Genomic DNA, 8,125 nt, shown 5'->3' with positions numbered 1-8,125 from the left:
GTACTTCACCAATAGGTCCTGATCAGAATCACATAGTGAATCCGAACTATAACTTTCTCAAATCAGAATACATAAGCTATGAAATGACATGTCTCATTTCAGGATTGAGGTAAGCATGATGCAATTCATACGTAGTGACTTCAAGACATAAGAGGTTAAATGGTTTATTCTTACTCTGTCTCTAGAAATGCACTGGTCAATTCAGTACCCTGAGAAGATACCTAGAAGAACTATAGAGTCTCGAACTCTCAATGTCCCATAACCAGACATCATAGATTCTCCTAACAATCGTACTGAGATCAATAGTCCTTTGATCCTTAGATTTCGAATATATTGTTTTAAGCAAACCACCAATAGTTTATTCATGCAAATCTACATTTTTCTCTCCATATGTTGTAAGGTTTGTTTAAGGACTAAAGACTATAGATTATCATAAAGCTTCAAACAGACAAGGAAGAATGAATGAACGTTTCAACTTTATTAATGATTTGGCATTTACAAGCAAGAGTCTTCGTGAGACTATATTACATCAAATGTACATAAATGGACACTACTACTCTTCGTGTGGTCACCATTGACAACATATCAAGACGTGCGAGCATTTTGCACTTGTGGTAAGTGCACGACCCGGACATGCTATGGTTGTAGATGTGTCGTTTAAGTACCATTACGGCACACTAACCGAGGTCGCTATGATGGTCACATTGAGACTTGATCTAAATCCTGAAGTGATCAAGGACACTGGATCATGTTACCGCGCTCTTTGACTAATTCGCTAAAAGGCTACTATCATGCTAATCACATCTTATGTCTTGGGAGTTTCGGAGCATGATTCAAGTGGAAAGTGGTTGACAGATACGAAATCCCGCCTTCCTGAAAGAAGGTCAATGTTCACTCACCTAATGGTTGATTCCAGAACCGATAGATCGCCGGCCCTTCTGAAGTATGAACTTTCAGAAGAATCTTTAGCTGGGGAAGCAACAGTGCTTAGGGTATATAGGTATCAAGAAATGTATAACGGATTACTTGACCTTTCTCAATACGGGTTGAACTTGGAGGATCTTGATCACGTATTGACTAGATCAGTGGACACTCATCACGATGAGTAAATATAATTCTAGTATAAATGAGAGTTCATTCTTGGCGTACCTAGGTGGAGTCTGACCATGATTAGACAAATCGATGTGAAAAAGAGAAATGACTTTTTCGTCTTTTCATCGGATTTGTTAAGCTTCTATTACTAGGTTCATAGCCCCGATTCGGCTTCGATAGGTGATGGACATCATTAAATTCAGAAAGTGGGTATTTGTTGAATTAATAACGTATTCATCGTAGAATTCTTTATTTATTGTTTGATCAAGTAAATAATAAATTAATCCATTATTTATTTATTGTTGGACTAAGTAAATAAATAATTAATTGGGTTTTAAGATATTTAGTCTTGCAACATGTGAAAGTCGAATTTTTGGAATTGGGAACTAGGTAGTTGCGCAAATCCACTTGGCCGAGTGCCATAAAATTAGTTTATTTATTTATTGGTATTTACCAATATTTTCTCTTTAGTTGTTTAAATTAAGGAGATGTGCTAGTTTGGGTCTTCGTTTGGGGCTCTTGAGAATTGATTTTGTTGAATCATATTGATCATCGTTGTTTTGATCACAAAGCTCCTGTCCCCTTCGATGGTTAGATTGACAATGGCTGAACGGTACCTATTAGTGGAGGGTAAAACGTAATCAATCAACGGTTTCTCTTCTTCGTCATCCATGATCGGTTCCTCAATTTGTTGCTTCTTCTCTTTTAGGTTGCGCTTGGAAGCTTTTTCTATTTCAGGATCAATTGGAAGAAGACTTGAATCATCGTCTTTTCACATACACCTAGAAAACTGAACACGAAAATAAGTGAGAAAAACAAAAATAAAAGAGAGTTCAAATAAAAACTAATGAATTGGATCTCAATTTAAAACTAATCCCCGGCAACGGCGTCAAAAACTTGTTGCGAAATTTCCTCGCACACGTAAGTGCACATGGTCGCAATAGTAATAAATCGCAGGTGCGAGTCGATCTCGCGAGGATTAGTTAAATTTAGACTCAAGTTTCATTAGTACGAAGAGAACCCAAAGAAATTTAGGAAGGGGTGTCATAAACTTCTCAACAAGCAATTTAAATAAATTAATTAATAAAAGAAACGAGTTTAATGGATAGAGAGAGGTAAGACTATGATTTCAAGAGTTCAATGTTCGGTTCAGATTCAAGGAAATTCACACACGATTATTATTATTCATACATTACTACTCATACTTATGCTCCTTATATCACTAGATCTCTCTCGAGCATCTAGCAACCTAAACCTATTCCGAAATGTTATCTCTCGATCTCAATCCCTAAAAAGCACGGCAATAATTAAACATAAGAGTATTCACACGAGTCAATACCAGCCTAGCTATATCTAGCCTAGGAATGTATTACCGTAATTCAAATCAAGCACACTAATAACCTAGTCTATCTCAAGCACCAGGTGAAATTAAATATCATGCATAAGTTAGCTATTCTTACACAAGCAATAAACACAGATTTGAATTACGCAAAGCAGTCAGACTAATAACAATCCAACGATATATCAAAGGGAATCCATCACCGATTCATGAACTCGCTACACCATAGTCCTTAAGGGACTTAGTGCATGGTGACGAGAAGAACAGACATAAGAAACAAGGGAGAAATAATCAAGTGCAAATAAAAAAACGACGTATTTTGTATTAATTAAAAAAAACTAGAGATGAAGAGATTAAATGAAGAAGATAATAATTGTAGTTGTCGATGAACGCGGCTCTCTAATCTCTTCTCTCTCCAAAAGCTCCAAACCAACAATAGAAAATAAAACTAAAGTAAAAGGGTAACAAAAAGTGTTTTTATAACTGAAACTCATGTTTTTGGAGTTATTTTACCCTTCCAATTAAATCGAATGATCAAGATCATCTCAAAAACGTCAATTTCCTATTCCAGATTTTTGAAAGCGCGCGGCGCACGGTGCGGGGTAGAAATTTCACCTTATGCGTGCTCCGCGCGTAACACTTTGTGATTTTTTGGCGCAAGTTTTTTGAATCCGCGAGGCGCGCGAATTGGATCTCACGGTATGCGGTCTCGAATTTGCTTTCCCCACGGAGCGCACGTACAACTCTGGGACTTATCGAGACGTCTGCGCGGCACGCGGGGTGGGGCGTGCTGTGCGTGGTAGAGAAATTATTTTCACTTATCGTTTGGAACTCCGTTTCGACTCGTTTTGTCTTCAAATTGTGTCTTTTCTATGGAATTAACTCCGAACACTCTTTTGTTCCTTTGAACCTGTAAATCATCGAAAACACAGTAAAAATCATCATAAGACTCGATGACTCGTCGATATTCGTCCGAGAGATATGAGTTTTACGTGGGATTAATGCACCTATGACTTTGCGAGGTGATGTGAACGAATTTTCCAACTCCAAGAAGGACGAAAAACATCCTAGATCAGAAGGAGAGGGAAGCACAAATTCCAAGGGAGGAAAACACTAAGTTGAGCGATTTTTGCACCACCCCAAGTTTCCTATTTATAGCTTTTTAGCTTACCCAAAATAGAATATGCAGTTACTTGATTTCATTTGGTCTTGTTCTAATTAATGTGAAATAATTATTCTATGAATAAAACACATCAAATATCTTCTAAATACTTAAATAGAATATCTAGATCATAAGTGATATTTATTTACTTCTCACTTTATAATATAATAACAGGTAACTGATTAATATGCCATATCTCCATGATATTATCAATAAATATCATCATTAATTTATTATTTATTTTTCAAAATAGAAGATACTATTCTATAAATATGATAGTAGAGAATATCTCCATGATCCTCTAAAAAAACATCATTAAAATATTATTATTTTCTCACAATAGGATATACTATTCCATGAAAGGAATATAAGAGAATATCTCTATGATACTCTCATAAATAATTATAAATTAAATACTCATCAAATCGGATCATATTTAATATATAATATTTATTTATATGAGAAAAGGATCAATTTTATTGGACTCTAATCAAACAAATCCAATGCTCATGTACCATGATTTGCACGCCTAACACAAGCCATATTGGGCCTTCCAGGCTGATTTAAATTGTTCCTTTACAAGCCTAATTAAATTTAAGTAATATTCCGAAGTTACTTCAACAATTAATAACTTACTCATAAAATACTTTATTACGAATGCGAAAGATATTGCAACCAAGTTTTAGTAGTGAGTGTGTAATCAATTATTTAATCATTACAAGTATCTCTATCCATCTTTATCAGAGCCACCTTGAGGACTATGGGCCTAGTAACTAAAGCTCTCACGGATCTGAATAATTAGACGAAACCTTTATTTGCTCGTATTCATTCACTCTTCTTGTTACTAGAATTCTATTTTACCTGACGTTTTGAGCTTCCATTGATATAGTCAGTTCATGAGATCAATCCTCCAGGTTTAACTCGTATCCAGGAAGGTCAATCATTCATTCTGTTATACCTTTATTGATACATATCAGCCCTAAGCATTTTTACATCCCCAACGAAAGATTCTTTCATACGTACTTACTACTAAAGTGCAAGCAATCAATCGGTTCTGGAATCAACCCTTAGGTGATGAACATTAATCTTCTTTCAGGAAAGCTAGATTCCTTATCTGTGAATCACTTTTTGCTCAGATCATATCCTAAATTCCAAAGACATAAGTATTCAGCATCTTCAAGTAACCGATAATGAATGAGTCAAAGAACCGAGTAATACAACCTAGAAGTTTGTGACCACTTCATGATTTAGATAAAGTCTCATTGAGACCATCATAGCGACCCCAGTTAATGTGTCGTAATGGCGCTTAAACAACACATCAACAACCAAAGTTTTTCCGGGTCGTACACATACCAAATGTGTAGAATGCTCCCACCAAGTGATCAACCTTTCAATTGTGTTCCACATATGTAATTTTAGATCTAGCTATCTAGGCATGGATCAATCACCGACATGTTTTAGCTCACCGCCCGACCCTAGATGCCCAACATAATTTAGTTTAAATACAGAGGCTATGGATGATAGTTGTTATTTATTCTAACTGTAAAATATTATAAGTATGTGCAACTATCTTCAACGAGAAATATTCCTAAAAATCTTCCACTTTGGCCAGATAAGATAAGGCAGTTTTCTTAGACCATCAATGCTTAGCTATCGTAAAACAGAAGCTCAGATTTCAAATTAAGACTGAGATTCCCAACTTTTAGATTCTCACCTTAACTCGTATCTCTATTAATTATGTCAATTGATGTATATATCTCATTTAATATTATTTTAGTACATGCTTATTTGTAAGGGATCTTTGACTTACCACCGAAGGTCAAGTCAAACTGTTGGCAGTAAATGATTTGATATTGAACACATTAACGCTTCATATATCCTTTAGATCATACACTAGTCTTTATATCTTTATGATAATAAGTCTACCTATTCTTGGTGTATACCCCTTTAGCTCCCTTTAGCTCCAAATCATCGTACCATAGCATGTTTAATCTCTCACCACTATCCATAGTGTGATCTATTGAATGTATTTATAAGAACTATACATTGACCTATTCTGATTACTTGGTTATTTATAGTTTGTCCTTATTAGTCATGTTCATATTTAATTTACTATATTTTAATAATCCATTATCTCTATATTTCCAAAAATATTAGTGTTCAACACTCATTATTTCTCATAAATTTACTCTTGCCTAAGGTTTGATTATCAATCCCTTTAATGATGGAGTCTAGCCTTGTTAATTGAGCTTATACCTTATATCAATAAGTATAGTTGAGTCAAAATATAACGAGCTTGTCGCTTTTAAACTTGAAGGTATGGAAACAGTTAGCTCAATCAATTTACTTGTGTCATAAATTGGTCAACCATTAAATGGTAACAATTTTATTCATTACACACAATTGAGCATTCCACAAATTGATCATTTTCAAATTTCGATTCTTGATAAACTTCATGTATGATTATACTTGGTTTATACGGCACTTGGATCAACTTTTCTTTTTTCAAAAAGTTTAGTATTATAACTACATTGATCTGTTTCATAAGTTTTTTCGAACATTATCCAATGTGGAATGTTCATCTTCTTGATTGAAGATCCCGATGAACTAGTTCGTGGTATCATAGAGAAGAATAAGATCGTTACCGATGTCTTTTCTCAATGGTTAAATCTCTTCTTTACAAGATAGCTTTTAACGCTCAAACATATTCATAGAGAAGAATAAGATCGTTACCGATGTCTTTATAGATCTTTCCATTAAGTCAACGCCTTAAATGGTAGATCTACTAAAATCGGGTTTATAACTTTTGCTAGTTAGTTTGATCTTACCTATTATCTCACTCCGGTATCTCGCTTCGCTTCGATACCTTGCATGCAAATAATTGATGAACCTCTATGCCTTAATCTACAATCTACCATACAGTATTAAGGTATCGAAGATAAGATCGAGGATACGAGAGGCACCAATCGATCATCTTGAATGATGCATCGTGATACATCACAACCAAGTCTTTCCATTCAGAGAAAGATCTTGTTGATAATAATGGCATGGTTCCATACTTCGATTTAAAGTTTCTCTCACTTGCTTATTAATAATAGTGGCAAGACTCCAGTTTCTATCATAAGAATCACTCCAGAGAAAAGGAATTAGTGAGTGGGCACTTTTAAACACGACGACTCAAGAACAAGTCTCAAAGTCGAAGAGCTAAAAAAACGCTAGGTCAAATGAGGACCTAGGTTCCAAAAAAAAACCGAAAAATAACTAGAGAGAGAGAGAGAGGATCGGCCAAGTTCTAGAGAGAGAGGCTCTCAATCTCTAAAACTTTTGAAGAATAAACAATGAGAATGAGGCCTCTATTTATAGGGGTGGGATTACCTTCAATAAGGTAGTTCCTCTTCTATAGAATATCACATATTCATGAGCAAAATTTCCCTTTCTTCCCTTAGAGTCACACGGCCATAATGCCTTCTAGAAGGCTTGGATTTGTTTCCTCTTTTGTTCCCTCCTTGCTTGTTGGACAAATTCTCTCCTTCCTTGTGGAGGAAATTTGTTTCCTCTTTTTCTTTTGGCAAGTATGTTCATACATCAATGCACAATATAATCTCCCTTTTTCTTCTGGTAATGGGCGGTCAAGAGGCTCTCTAGAAGGAGCTTCTAAAAGCTTCTTCATTTGTTCATGACAACATGAGAAAGTCCCATTACGAATTTTCAATAAAACTCTTATGAAACGAAATTAATCCACAATGCCCAAATAAACTGTCTTGGCCGAATGGATTTTAGTCATCATATGACCATGTCAAAAAATATATTGACATTCATTTCATCCTATGTCAAAAAAGACAAAAATACCCTTTTGACAATTTTCGTAAAACTTGTCTCATTCTTGTTTCGACTTAGCTTCTAGTTTAACTATTCCTACTCGATATGATTTGTGACAGTGACCTCTGTTGGAATTGATCTAGGGTTTAAGAAAAATTTTAACGCTTCGGTAAGCGGCGGAATTTTAAAAAATTTTCTTTTAACTAGTAAAACGTTTTTACTAACCTAGACAAAGAGCAAGCACATCTAAATAAAAACTATTATTAGCATAAATAATTTACTAACCTTTTTAGAAGCTTGAACGTTAATGAGCCTTTGGAAGGTTGAAAACGTTCGTCTCCCTCGCAGCACGTCTCTCTTCTTTCCTCGCCAACTCGAGCAGCCACAAAAGTTTCTATCACTATAATCACTAGAGAAATATAGGAATTAGTGTGTGGGCACTTTTAAACACTACGACTTAAGACCAAGTCTCAAAGTCGAAGAGCTAAACTCGCTAGGTCAAATGAGGACCTATGTGCCAAAACAAAAACGAAAAGAACTTAGAGAGAGAGAGAGAGAGGAGTCGGCCAAGCTAGATAGAGGTCTACCCTTCAATAAGATAGAGGTCAAATGTGAATAATGAGGGCTTTATTTATACGAGAGGTCTACCCTTCAATAAGGTAGTTTTCTCTTCTATAGAATATCACATATTCATGAGCAAATATTGCCCATTA

Source organism: Urtica dioica, chromosome 6 (assembly GCF_054948205.1).
Source record: "Urtica dioica subsp. dioica isolate 48M chromosome 6, U.dioica_male_clone48M_v1_H2, whole genome shotgun sequence".
In the NCBI taxonomy this organism is placed as follows: domain Eukaryota; kingdom Viridiplantae; phylum Streptophyta; class Magnoliopsida; order Rosales; family Urticaceae; genus Urtica; species Urtica dioica.
This window is presented reverse-complemented; position numbering follows the sequence as displayed.